Source organism: Plectropomus leopardus, chromosome 14, assembly GCF_026936395.1.
Source record: "Plectropomus leopardus strain MGB_pleo_1.0 chromosome 14, ASM2693639v1, whole genome shotgun sequence".
In the NCBI taxonomy this organism is placed as follows: domain Eukaryota; kingdom Metazoa; phylum Chordata; class Actinopteri; order Perciformes; family Serranidae; genus Plectropomus; species Plectropomus leopardus.
The window spans coordinates 16987449-17001524 of record NC_142189.1 but is presented as its reverse complement, the minus strand read 5'-3'; the positions used below and the strand labels follow the sequence as shown (position 1 = coordinate 17001524).

The 14076-nt window shown below is 40.0% G+C and overlaps 1 long non-coding RNA gene across 2 annotated transcripts in view; it reads left to right on the top strand.

The window, feature by feature from the left end:
• Positions 1-14076, top strand: part of LOC121953225 (uncharacterized) — a 192529-nt gene that overhangs the window by 74217 nt on the left and 104236 nt on the right. For both annotated transcript variants that reach the window (XR_006106491.2, XR_015778744.1), the window contains exon 4: positions 778-859. This is a non-coding gene — a long non-coding RNA (uncharacterized LOC121953225). The remainder of the gene's footprint in view (positions 1-777; positions 860-14076) is intronic.

The window sequence follows — 14076 nt, the reverse complement described above, 5'->3', positions numbered from 1 at the left end:
TCATTATCTGTGAAGAAGCGGGTGAGGTAGTTGCTACAATGGGAATAGCTGGTCCACTGTAACAGTTCACCAACTTTTCCTCCTAATTTTGGGGCTAACCCCATTCACTTTAATCAGCAGGTGGCAAGCAAGACAGGGGAACTTGGCTTGGGTCTTGAGGAGTTAAAGCATTTATTCACTGACAAATAGCCTAAACTGTGCACATATTGCAGTGCTACATTTAACTTTATACTCTCTGCCCCATATGCCGCGGCCTCACTGTCACACATCACTGTCACACACATGCTCTCTCTCTAAATCTCTCTTGGACGCAGACTCGTTGGGAAGACTTTTGCCAACTTTTTTTTTTTATTCGAGACAGTATTTACAGCATATTTTGTATTTAATATGCAGTTGTTCAACCCAGTAAACAAAAAAAAAAAGATAGATCTTAATGATAATTATGTTTTAGTAACCGTTTGGGCCGCATGATTATGGTCAAAATGATAAACAAGATTATTTTGATAAATATTGAGATCATGATTATTTATGACGGTTATTGATCTTAGGGACAAAGTCTTTTTATTGCACTTTCACATTTCACAGATCACTGCCTTCACTTCTACATTGTGCTATATTGCTGCTAATTAACAAATCTTTGCATCATAAGACTTAAAAGGTTCCTTTTCACCTGAATTCAGTGCATCTCCTACGGATGCATATCCGCTACTGTATTATTATTTATTTATTAATGTAATTTTTATATTATCCATCATTCTATTTTATTTTTTTTCACAGTGGTCACTGTACTGAGATGTGCTGCAGCGTCACTGTTATGGATGTCTGAGTTGACTCTGGACAAAGATGGGGATTTAATGAGGTAAGTAATGCAATGTTCCTTTTCTTGGACCGTCTGCAGTCGTAACATTCAGTAAAGTTTTACTCAGGCTGTAGGCAGCTTTAGGGTACGTGCGTAGCAGCATGACATCTCATTAAAAGTGAAGGTTGGTTGTTAGCTCATGAAGCGCTTGTTTTCAAGGAGCAGAGCTTGAATTTTTAAAACATCAGTATTGCAGTCGGTCATGTTCATTTGGTTTTGGAAATATTTGATTGATCGTGCAGCCCTACTAATTGTGGGGAATTTTACCATGGTTTATCGTGAAACCAGTCACCCTACCACATTCTTAAAAACAAAAACAAAAAAAAAGGATTTTTTTAGTTGTGACAAAAGTATTGATTTCTTAAAGTCTCCACATCTCATATCATTCACAACATTTGTATTTCCAGAATGACTTAGAAGTATATTGAGACTAGCCTCAGCACATACAGTATTGTTAGGGCAGAATTAAGAAATAGAGTTGTCATAATAAAACAACTGAAAGTGAAAACAACTGCGAGCTTCTGTATAGGCAGATTTTTGCCGGTTACCAGTTAGTTCCAGCCATTGCATTTTACCCTACGTAACAGATTACTGATGTCGGCCAAATCTTAAAATCTGGACCTGAATTAGTGCAAATTGTTGCGGTATAATAATGTTATGAATCTGACTGTGGAGGAAGTCTTTACATCTATACAACATTAGGAAACAGGCTCCTCTTCGTCCTTGTTTTCCACCTTAAGTGTTTGCTCAAACTGGCCTCTGTCAGAAATGAAAGGTCTTGGGACCAAAGATTTAATTAAACATGTACAACTCCCTTCTCCTGTCAGCCATCACAACTCACACACACACTGAACAGTGAGACATGTGGGCCAATGGTGGACCTTCCTCACCTACATGCACCTCCTTGGCAGGAGCAGAGCAGAGCGGGGCACAGTGCCGCCATCCTCCCAGTCTCCCACGCTCGCTCTCACATTAATCAAAAGGGATGTGGTGGTTCCCAGCTCACCTCGCAGTCCCCTGGTGCCAGCTGTGTTTGGGACGGGCCCTGTTGGCCTGCCTGCCCCTAATCACATACTGTCATTGTTCCTTCGGCCTTGTAAACACCGAGGCTGCTACAGCTGATCAAATCCAGGGTCACATACGCTCAGTCTCACATGCACAGATGCATGTGGGCATACATAGAGCTGCCGAAACACATACATTCACATTCTCAGAAGTGAAAATAAGTGCATCAGACACTATCTCTGTCTTACCTTCAGTTTAGCCATATATAAATATAATTTATTAATCAGAGCTAAAATTAATTCATCAAGACATCAAGTAATCATGCAGGGTAAAGTAATATGACGCAGGCGTGGGCGCTTCCAGTCTCCTCTCTGTCAGCTCCGCTTAATTATGCTAAATTTAGGCATTTATGTCTATTTTGTAAGTCTTGCTTGTACTTTATGTAGTTGGTGTTGGACAGTGGTGGTATGTGGCTGCAAGGAGCAGGGGACGCTTCCTAGTGTGCGACCCAGCAGTCTACCGATAGTTTTATATGTGATTGGTCGACTGTGAACAGAATTGCTCTTTTGGGATAAATGAAGTTGTCTTTATCTTTATCTTTATCTTTATCTTTATCTTTATCTTTATCTTTATCTTTATCTTTATCAAGTCCCTCATCAGGATGAGGATATCAACCCACCAGTCTGTAAAGTCTTCTCCTGTCAACCTCTAGCTAGCTTCTGTTGAAAAAAAAAATAAAAAAAATTCTGGTCCAATTCTGTAGCCAGTTAAGATTAGTTTTATTCACTTTACAGTGGAGACAGAAGTTCACAGTAAGGTTGTAGAATTCTGTCCAGAGAACAGCATTTGGAGAAAGGTTCATAAACTAGCAGCAGGGGTGTCCAAACTTTTTTGAATGGGGGCCAGATACTTCTGCCAGCATGAAGTGAACAGAAAAAATGCAAAATGAACTTGTTGTTTAACAAGTATTGTGTGGAGCGCCACATAGCATGGGCCATGATTGGCCCCGGGGTGGGACTTTGGACATGCCAGCTATTGAATCAAAGGCTATGCTAAAACAATAAGCTGTGGGCTGAGCTAATCAAGAGTTGTGACTGGCAACACGAGTGAAACTCAGGAAACTCAGGAAAGACAATTTCACATTTCAGTGTGATGCAGTTAAATTCAAAGTCACTCATGTTGCCCTAATCCCCTCAACACCTACATGAATCAGTAGCTAAAACAATTACACACTATAAATATTAAACAGTTGACTTAATGACTCAATGTGGACAGGAGGGGCAGTTATGAATTAAGATGAAACTAAAACTGTATGGTAAAACATTTTCTTCTACAATAGCTGCTAGCTATCCAGGTTGACGTATTTAAATGTCAATATTAGTAAACGTTGAGTAAAACATGGAGAAGAATGAACACCAACTGAACTGGCATCCTGAGCCATTGTACATCATTAGAAATAAACAGGACAACCTCCGCACTGCGTCGGTTTATAGGAAGGAACTACATAAGGAACTGTAATATCCTTTGATTCATCAAAACTTGACTAAATCCTGGACATCGCTATTGAGCCCAGGAGGCTCTTTTTATAGATGCCAAACTTAGAGAGCAGAGCACTCTGGTGAGAGAAGAAGAGGAGGCGTGTGCCTTACAAGTGAATAAGGACTGGTGTGGCGGTGGGAATGTGAGTTGCTGTCCTGTTCCTGCTGTGCTGCCATACACTGTTCAGAGGTGGCTGCAGAGCTGCACCTCATTAAGATATTTCACCCTCAGTGCCAAAGCACATGCAGATAAGGACAATAACATTTCCCGTGCTGGTTCCCTGTGGGTTCGATGCTTCATGAGAAGCCCATGTGAACAGTGAGTGTGTACATTTGTCATTGTGAGCAAATAAGTGTCTGGGTACAACTGGACATCTCTTAATGAAGAGGAATTAAACGTGGTAGACCACTGAGAGAGTATACAATATGCTCCTGAACACGGGGGGACAGAGAACTGAGACTGAGTGGGGGGGTGAACTGGAGAGCTGTGATAGGATACGGCCCATTAATTATTGAATTTGCTGACGTTATGACAAATGGCGTTGTCCTAGCCCTCACTGGTGCCTGTGACTTTTACAAGGCCAGCTGGACATAGCCTCAGCATTTCTGCTGTTAAATCACGTATGCAGGTTTAAAATCTGTGCAGTTTTTTTATTCAGGCTGAGAGATTTTCTCAGCCCACCTGCAATGTGGCAGAAGTTAGATTAAGTGGTTGGAGTAAAGCATCTCTAAGCTGGGGTCATTTACACTGTTGCAGAAATCCTCCATGCAGGTTTTGGGAATGAGAGTAATTGAGTGAGGGTGCATGTAGGTGAGACACAAGTCAGTGTGGGAGTCAGTTGCACCTCCGTGTTGGGTGTTTTTTGCGATGCGAGGCCAGCGGAGAAAGAAAGGCAACATTGTGCTGTGTTTGCACTGTGTGGGACGGCCTCCAGCTCCTGACGTGTATGTGGTCAACTGTGCCCTAAGGAGGCGTCCACTATGAATTGTGGGCGAAAACCCTGGAGGCTCTGGAGTGTATATAAACCTTGTACATTTGGCCATGCGTGCTGTGAACACAAAGTACTGTACCTAAAACAGTAAATAAGTTGTGCTTTTACTGGAAACCTGAACTTCTGTCCACTGTGTGCTTGTGTCTGCTTTTCTTTGTCCGTGTCTCTGCCTACCTTTAGTCGATTGTGAGCAATCCGTCAAAGATGCATTGTTTCATTGTTCACCTGACTGCATCTAACCTTCAAACACCTCCAGTGTGAATAGTGAAGAAAATGTTCACAAAACAAGACAAAGAGAGAACACAAGTGCAAGTTAGTTCTCAGAGAATGTGCTGAACTCCGCACTGAATACAAATGTGTCTTGTTTAGTTTGTCTAAAATAAGCTCCATTACAGCTGTTAACCTTTAATAGCAACAATGTATCACCTGAAGAAGAAAGAACACACTGCTGTTCATCTTTATCACTTCTTTAAATATCTTGCAAAAACGAGTCTCTGGTGAATTGCACAGGGCTAAAGAGTTACTAATTTGAATAGCTAAACAACCGGGGACCACATACTGAATAATGATTCCTTTTATATGAGACACTTAAGATTGACCGAACTGGAGCTAGAATAATAGCAGCATTTATGAGTCAAACGTATGGTGAGAAGTCACAGAGGGCATTCTTGGTGTATTTGTCTCCTGTGGTGTTTGCCCGTCTTCGAAAAGAGTAACTGTGTGTGAGGGAGCTGGGGTCTGCAGGCCTTTATTTCTTTGCTAGCCGCACCGTCGTTAATGGCCATCCCTGTAGATACAGCCTGCTGCCAGCTGCTGCTCTGGCCCTCTGGAAAAGAGGCTGGCAATTAGACCTTGCACTTAAAACAAGGTGAGTCAGGACCTTTTAATGGTGCACTATTTCTGCGCTCCCACACATGTGGCTGCTTAGATTTTCGCTGCGCCAGAGATCTCCGGGTACTGAGGCGTGGAGGTGACTATGTCCAGGTAGTGGGTGTCTCGGTAATGGTGCAGAATTGTTCTGCAGGAATAGCTTTTTGTGAAAGTGTACGTGAGCTGCACTTTTACCTTCCACTGGAAGCCATTTGTCAATAGTGTTTATTATTTCAGCATCCCATCCAATATGCTGGAATATGTGATATTGCTGACATTATGTTTGAGAGCTACAGGGCTACTGCTGCCGCATGTGAGCTCTGTATTGGCTCCCTGGTACTTTCTATCTGGAGGGGGTGAGGTTAACTTTGTAATTCTGTCCTGCCTCTCATCTCAGACCTTGATAAGATGGAGGTGAAAGGCTGCCTGTGTTTAGACTGCTGCACCTTGTTTCCTTGGACCTTACCCAGCTAACCTTGAGTCTATATGACGATGACCGTAAAAACGCACTGGTATGCATGCTCTCTCCCTCTCTCTTACACACGGAGAAACATACACAAACATACACACAGCATGAAGAAGGCGTATGAGCATGAGCATGGAAATAAATTATTTACTGTTGCACAAATATAACAGCGTAGGCTGAAATAGGAGCGCTAATATCTTTGCTATTTTCTGCTTGGTTGGAAGAAAAGAATGGTATGAGTGTAGAACCTCACATCTGCCTATTTTTATCTTTAATTTTCTTTTGTTGCGTTTAAATGTGACCTCTTTTATAGCAGAGTGTGACAGCAAAAATGTTTTCCACCAAAGTATTTTTAAATACAGATGTTTCAATCTCCGGGGAATGGGCTTTTCAAGAAGGGCACTTGAGTGAGAAAAAGAAAGCTGATGTTTGTCTGTCAGGGCCTTCCTCGTGCTGTGGAATTTTATTCCTCAGACCAGACTGGAGAGATTCACAGTCATCTGTGCACTGTGATAGACGTAAAGGCCATTGGATTTAGACTGTGGTTGCCTGGAGCAGTGAGACTGCCATCTGAGGAGGGGCTATACGCTCATGATAAATGACAGCCTTCAACCTGGCCAATCTAAATAGATTATCTTGGCTGCATCCTCCCCCGACCAGGTGCCAGTGTGTAAAATGGACCATCTATGTAAAAACCATACCTGCTTTATGCTGCCTATTCATGGCAACATGAACAGAGGAAGCAGCAATGAAACTAGATTTAGTTGTATATGGTTTTGTAATGTTTTGACTACTGAGTTTTAAGATTGTCATTTTTCTTCAACCTTTTTTGAAGATATACTGTGCTAGATTTTTAGAAGTGGGTGGTGATGTATTTTTCCACAGAGACACTGCCTTCTGTCTGTGTTTTCTGTATTTTCTTCTCAGTTTTGGTGCTCAGAACATTTAGGGCCATGTACCTCCTTAGTTTTCATGACTTAATTGTGTCTATGCATATGTAGGTACTGAGCATGTATGTTTGAACTGGTTAGTGAGTTGGAAATGTGTGTGTGTGTGTGTGTGTGTGTGTGTGTGTGTGTGTGTGTGTGTGTGAGAGAGAGAGAGAGAGAGAGAGTTTTTAAAGAAATCACTTTTTTATCTTTTTCTGGCTTTTTTCTTATTTTGTTAAGCTCTGCTCGGGTAATGCAATTAATTTATTTTTTTTATACCTGTACAGTGACACTAAAGGTATTCTGATTCTATTAAACAGATAGTGACCAGGTGCCAGACCGTTATCAACCAACCCTTTTACACTGCCTGTTCAAGGTGGGAGTAACAGTTAAAGTGCCGAATTGACATCTATTTAAAAAGGCATAACTGACAGGATGGTGCTATGGGCGGGACTGGTGTGACATCTTGATAGTGTGTTATGATTGTGACCCACTGCTGTAAATTTAAACAGCAGCTAGTAGCACTTAACAGCTAACTAAAGATGAAGAACAGTGGCCGAAAATCTCTGATACTTGGGAAAAGAAAAAAATGAGATTTGCGAGCTCCTTACTCTCCGAGCAGAGAACGATATCAGCTGCCATATAACAGGGATGATAAATTATTGTGGTTGTTATATTTTGTCATTGGTATTTAAGTGCTGCCGATGCCTGTTGTATATCACACTAGAGGCAGACGCTGCTGTGCTTAAGGGATTCTTTGCCTATTTTCAGCCGGCTTTGTATCAAAACAATGTGGGTAGAATGTGAAGATGAACTTTGGTAACTTCCCTCCGTCTAACCAGTGCCTTTTTCTTTCTGCTGCATAGATGGCCTAGTTTTATGTGAAGTTTCTCTTTATATTGGTGAAATACTTCTTTAAACATCACAACTCCTTTGCTCCTTTGATGTTGGCATGCTCACACACTGGAGCAACATGATGCTGCCATTGTTTGGTTCTGTGTAAAAATGCAAAAACAGCATAAAGAAGAGACTTTGCAGTGGCTCTATATAGCATATAGATAATATAATATAGCAAAAACGAGTACATCTGGGGTAGGCTTTTACTTTCTTTTGGTGAATGTGCTTACACAGTAACAGTAACTGACAGTCCTATCTGCTATATTGAATATAAACCACATTCTTAACAATTTTTAGTCTCAGCACTGTTTGTTTCTGCCAGGTCAAATCTTCAATATGCAGATAATGTTGATGTCTACTTACATTTATGGATGCATACTGTGCACACGTGTGTGTCTGCAAAGAGCTCCCTGTCTTTTGTTCTCCAAGAGATAAAGAGCATCCACTGCTCAGTACCAAACACATAAATATGCATTAATCTGTTCTGGTTGGGCGAATCTGAAGAACTGTCAAGCGTCAAATGTAAAGGTCATGCTTTGCTTGCTGTAAGGGGAAAATCCTGAAGACCATGGTTAGGGCACTATTTGAATAAACTATGCAAGGATTTACAAGAAGTAACCTTCAGGGGTAAACACGCCCCCTTCCCTCACCAGGGAATAGCTACAATTATGAATGCGCTCTATCACCAACTTCACCATACTGGATCAGACTATAGATGTCACACAGATCATGATAAATGTTCAGCTGGTGGGCACCAGTATGGAGTTGTACTTCCAAATTAAATTGTCATTGCATCACAAAATTCATAGCTTCTCTAAGTAACAATGCTTTTTACATAATTTGCACATTGTTTATTTATTGCATGTATCACTGCAGTGAATTATATTGTGTATGGAAACGGTGTGCACAATGGATTACCTTTTGAATTTTGAACAAAGTGCCCCCCACCCCAACCCCCACCCCTCTCAGTGTAGCATGACAGCCGAGCAGAATGTGGCAGGTGGAGGTCTTTCAGGCAGAGCGAGGGGTGACCTTGCCACTTCCTCTGTAGAATTGGTTTGGTTGGTAACACGGGCGCCAGGTCCCGGAAAATGTGCTACAGCTCTACAGACAGGCCTGGTGAACAGAGGGCTAGTCCCCAGCCCCAGCCTCATGCCCAGCCCCATGGCAGCAGATGCCACATGGCGGCCCCGGAGCCTTCAGCCGGCGAGGAGACGTAGGCGAGCGCCAGCCGGGTCACCGAAGCCCATGTCCATGTCATGCACAGAGAAGGCCTTCTCAGCAGGCAGGCAGGCAGGCAGCCTGCCGTCCTCTCCTGTCCCCCTTTCTTGGAGGCAGAGTGTAACAGCTCGTTTGCACGTGCTTTGTGTAGATTAAAGCAAGAGGCTGTCAGGAATAATTAAAAGTAATAGAGCTTAGCGCTTTTTGGATTAGTGTCCTAGACAGTGATACTACTGTCTGGGTAAGTGTGTTTATTTATGTTACCTCTGTGTGTGTGTGTGGGTGTGACTTTATGTGTATCCATATGTGTGCACTTATAGCATGTGTATCTTTTCAAATGGATGCTCACAAAACATACTGACATGTGACACATAATGTCGAAAACTAATGATAATGTCTTGTCTTAACCTTGTGTACTGTGTGTGTGTGTGTGTGTGTGTGTGTGAGAGAGAGAACAAGACAGCAAAGTCCTCTCATCCCATTAAGTCTGTTCTTCAATCACCCAAATGGTTGCTTGAGCAAAGTTAATTGCTACTGTGCAGTAACCCACGTAAAATGCATAACAAAGACGGAATAATTAATATACAGAGGACATGTAAAAAACATGATGCATAATTGACATGGTTTTGCTCGGTCATTTCAACCATCAATCTCTCCTCCCACTCCTTCCCATAACTCTTCTTTTTGTTTACTCTTTCGGAGTAGTTGTTCTGTGGCTTAGATTGAGCATTTTAAAAATAGGACTGTAAAATTCATATTGAGTAAATAACAATAACACATTAGTGACTTTTTCTGTCTTCCATTTTATTATTATTTTACTGACTTTCAGCAAAAATTGTTATTGTCAATTGCTCATCAAATGTTCTGCCGTTGCCTTAATGTAATTTGTCATGTTTTTTTTAGGTTTGGATTACAATTTGACACAAATTAAGAAAATATATAATAATGTTAGTCATGTCTACAAATAAATTTGAGTTAAGATAAAGAATAGAAAACCAATGAAGTGTGTTGTTAAAAAATAAAAGAAAAATTCGGTATCATTATTATGTTAGCTATTATCCCGAGGCTAATAGACTAGATAGGCAATAAATGCAAGAAAATGATAATTTAATAATAATAATGTCCCCAAATGTGAAAATGTGCTATTGGCTTCACAGATTGTTTAAAATGCCATTGTAAATTCCAGTGCACAGTTTGTGGTTTTGGTTGATGCTGAATGCTGAAAAAAAAGGGGGGTGAACAAGATCAGCCACATTTTTTTTTTATTTTTCAGTCTAAACTGTGTTTGATACATACATCCCAGTTGTTAGTGCTCTTCCCCAATAACTTTACTGGCAGTATTGTATTTCTGGATATCTTTTTTTGATTAGTCCCCATGTGCCAAAACAGTTCACTCATGTTAAGAGTTAAATCACTTTCAGCAAGACTTCTGCAGACAGTTATTAAAAAGGTTCTTGCTTATATCATATGAATAATTTCCTGATTAGATACAAGTGCTACTTTTTTTTAAAAAATGGATTATGTGTTGAAAAGGCTTCTTAATATTTGAACTCCTCCACTGCTTCAACAGGCTGATCATTAATCAAAACAGTGATGACAGGCATTGTGTTGAATCACAATAACCAGCTCCTTAGTCTTACTTTTGTTCATAAAAAGGGCACTGTCTTTGCACCACTTAGTAAGCTCACCAATATGGTGGAAATATGAAGACCGATTAACACCATATTATTGCCATATTCATAAAGCCGGCTGGTTGAATTCATGATTTCCATTTCACTGGTGTAAAGGGGAAAAAAACAGTTGAGAGCATTTTACATACATCCACACAAATCATCACATTTTTTTTTCATGTGTCAACAAAAATACTACAAATCCTATGCGTCTAAATCTATAGTATTCCTCAGCAAAGTTTATGCAGTCTATATGAAAAGTATCAATATGCAAAGTAGAGAACTACAAAATCAATGGTCAGTCAGCTCCACTCTGGATTTAGATGTCAAACTTTTCTTGTCAGAGATGGTTGGAACTGAGGAGAAAAACATGTAATTTAACAACTCCCACTATAGAAGTAAAGCATTATTTGATTTAGGTTCAGGATCACTGCACAAAAGTTACTGAGCTAGTAAAAACGTTGTTTGTTTTTGGGATGATTATGTTGAAATTTAAAACTTCAAATATACTAAATTTTCTTTGATGTAATGGTGGTGTAATGTGAGCATTCTGTGTCAGCAGTTATGGTGCAAGTGTTGCTTTAAGGACAAAGGTTTGTAAGTTAGTATTACAAATAGTTGGAATAAATAGTGTACATAAAGTGTTGGATTTAGTGACATCCAGTGTTGCTGTAGATTGCAACCAACTGAAACTGTGTGCCTAATGTGTAGGACAACTGCGACAGCCAAAAAATACAAAAATGCAAATAGACCTATCTAGAGCTAGTGTTTGATGTGTCAGTTTTGGGCTACTGTAGAAAAACATGGCTGACTGTGCAAAAGAGGACCTAATCTCTATGTACATATCAAGAGCTCATTCTAAGGTAACAAAAACGCAACAATTAGCAGTTTCAGGTGATTGTAAACGAATGAAAATGTAGTTATGAAGATGGTATTCCATTTCTACCAATATATCCCTATAAATCCTACTCACTGGACCTTTAAGATTTACCTGTTTGAAATAACCAAATGGGGTTATATAAAGTAATGAGATTAGATCAAAAGGTTTAGCAGGAAAACTTGGATGTGGAAATACTTACACATTATGAATCAGCTGATGTTTATCTCAAAAATGCGCTTGTGAATGCTTCATTTAGCGAAAGCAGTTATTTGGAGTTTCCATTTAGCCATTATTTAGAAACATCTGTAGATGAGAGTCTTTACTTGGATATTTAAATACCTTTTTCCCATAATAGGGTCTTTATTAGGGACCAACACTAAGTCTACATATTTTTGGATGCGCTCTCCCCATAATAAAAGCATACAAGAGTATAAAAATGCTTACCATAATGGAATTAGAGGGGACGAAATTACTATTTGGACTTGGTACAGTAATAGCATGATGAATTATGGCACATTTTCTTCAGGGGACATTGCTTGAGGAAATGTTGTAAAGCGCCCATGGGAACCGGCAGTCATCAATCACACGTGGTGTGGTTGGGGGTGTTGTGGCGGCCCTGAGGACTTGGGTCTGCACAGCAGCCAGTAATCTAAATGGTGACACTGAGCTCCAAGGCCTCCGTGGGGCTGCCCGCTTTGTCGCCTGCAAAGAAAACAGATCAGGGGAGAGGGATCAAGGTTTGTTTTCTCCCTTTTCTAGGTCATTATTTATTATGTGAAATATCAACGTCCTTGGCTGCTGCATGGAACTTCTTCCCCCCAATTGACAGATCTCATTATAAGATAAACGTGACAAAGATAGCTCATAATGCTTCAGAGAAATGTAACACCATTAGCAGGTCATTGTCATCGTTCTAATGTGTCCTTTTAAGCCGCTTAGTGAACTGGTGCTGAAGTGTGATACAGGGATTAACCTATCAGAGAGTTGCTGCGGAGGAGTTGAGCCGCCATTGATGGAAATTTTTGGACGTGTGGTGATATCTTCCCAGGCGCTACGCAGAGTCATGGTGGAGCCTGATTCCTAAACACACAGAGGTTTCTGGGATATGGGGGAGGATGTCTGGAGGGTATCGGCATGCACAGGGCTGGGACTGGTGTGTGCTTAGTGTATGAATTCCTCAGAGTTGCATGGCTGGAAATGCTTTGCATCAAAACATATGGCTAAATTATTTTCTTTACCTGCCTGCAATTTATTTTTTCAGCATTTATTTTTATACATTACTGACTGCAGGTTGCTTACAGTGATACCACGACAATTATATTCATTACAGAAGCACAGCCAGCACTGGTGGCTACACTTACAAACAACATAAATCTTAATCTATTGGCAAACTACATCTCATTTTTAGGACAACCCTCTATTAAAGAATGTGCTTTTAATGAGTTGACAGAACTGATATACTGAGGTTGAGCGTCTGCCTCGGCGAATTAATGAGTGAATTTCACATTTGAGTTGTGGAAATGACTTCAAAATGTGAATGACAGCAAATGCTTCCAGGGTTAAATGGTTATTTATGAGGCCATTGTTTAATTCTGCCATACAGTAGAACCATCTGCATTCATGAGGACACATCGTTATCGTTCAGTCATTCATTGTACTTTTGGTGACTGTTGGCTGACACAGTTTCACTGATCAGTTTCACGACCTCATCAATCATACCATTAGCTCTCAGCGTCACATTAACATCATATTAAAGTTAGCGAGGAACACAAAAGATGCGTGCTAATGATGATGCAACACACACCAGCAGGCTTATTGTCTATGATACACACGCTTTGCATCCCCATGTAAGCTCTGATATTGTAGAGCACTGGTTCCTAATGCTGGGGTCGCTAAAGCTTCACAGGGGGTTGTGAGGTCCTCTTGATTTTAGGGGGTGTATTAAAAATTAATAAATAAAATAAAATAAAATAAAATAAAAATATCATAGGCCCACATCTCAGTATTTTTACTCATTTCTGTGAAGAAAACTAAATGGAATAGTTATTTAATCAGTTTTGAGATCAATAAAGTATATCTATCTATCTAATAGTTACTGTATATTTCATATGGTATATTTTGCACTGTGCAGTGTGTACTTACTATTTTTATTGTGTAAGGCATCTGCACTTGCAACTGGTCCATTAAAAAAAGTTGTCATTAGGTATTTCATATTGTAATTTCTATTGTGCAGTTTGCACCGTCTCTATTTATAGTGTAACGAATTGGCACTGATAACTTGGTCCATTTTTGTATCTAGTTATTGTGTATTACATATTGTATTTATTACTGTGCAGTTTGTAGGAACAGTTTTTACAGCGCAAGAAATCTGCACTGGTCTCTTTAAATGGAGATATTATTTCATACTGACTTTTATTGTATAACACAAACTTTGCAATAGTAACTTGGTCACTTTTAAAATGTAGTTATTATGTATATTATACAGTATTTTATGCTCTCCAGTGTGTGCCTACTATCCTTTGTTGTGTGGGGCATCTGCTTTTATTTTTGCGTCAGCCTGTTAAGTGTGTTGTTGGCTACAGGTTGAAACAGTGTTGTAATTATCTTCTCAAAATTCATCAAAAATGCTCTTTTTAAACAAACTTATGCAGTTATTGTGTTCACCATGTTGGGTTAACTATTTATCAGTTTATCAGTTGTTCTTTACTGTCATTGAATATGATATGAAATAACCCAAAAATATGTTAGT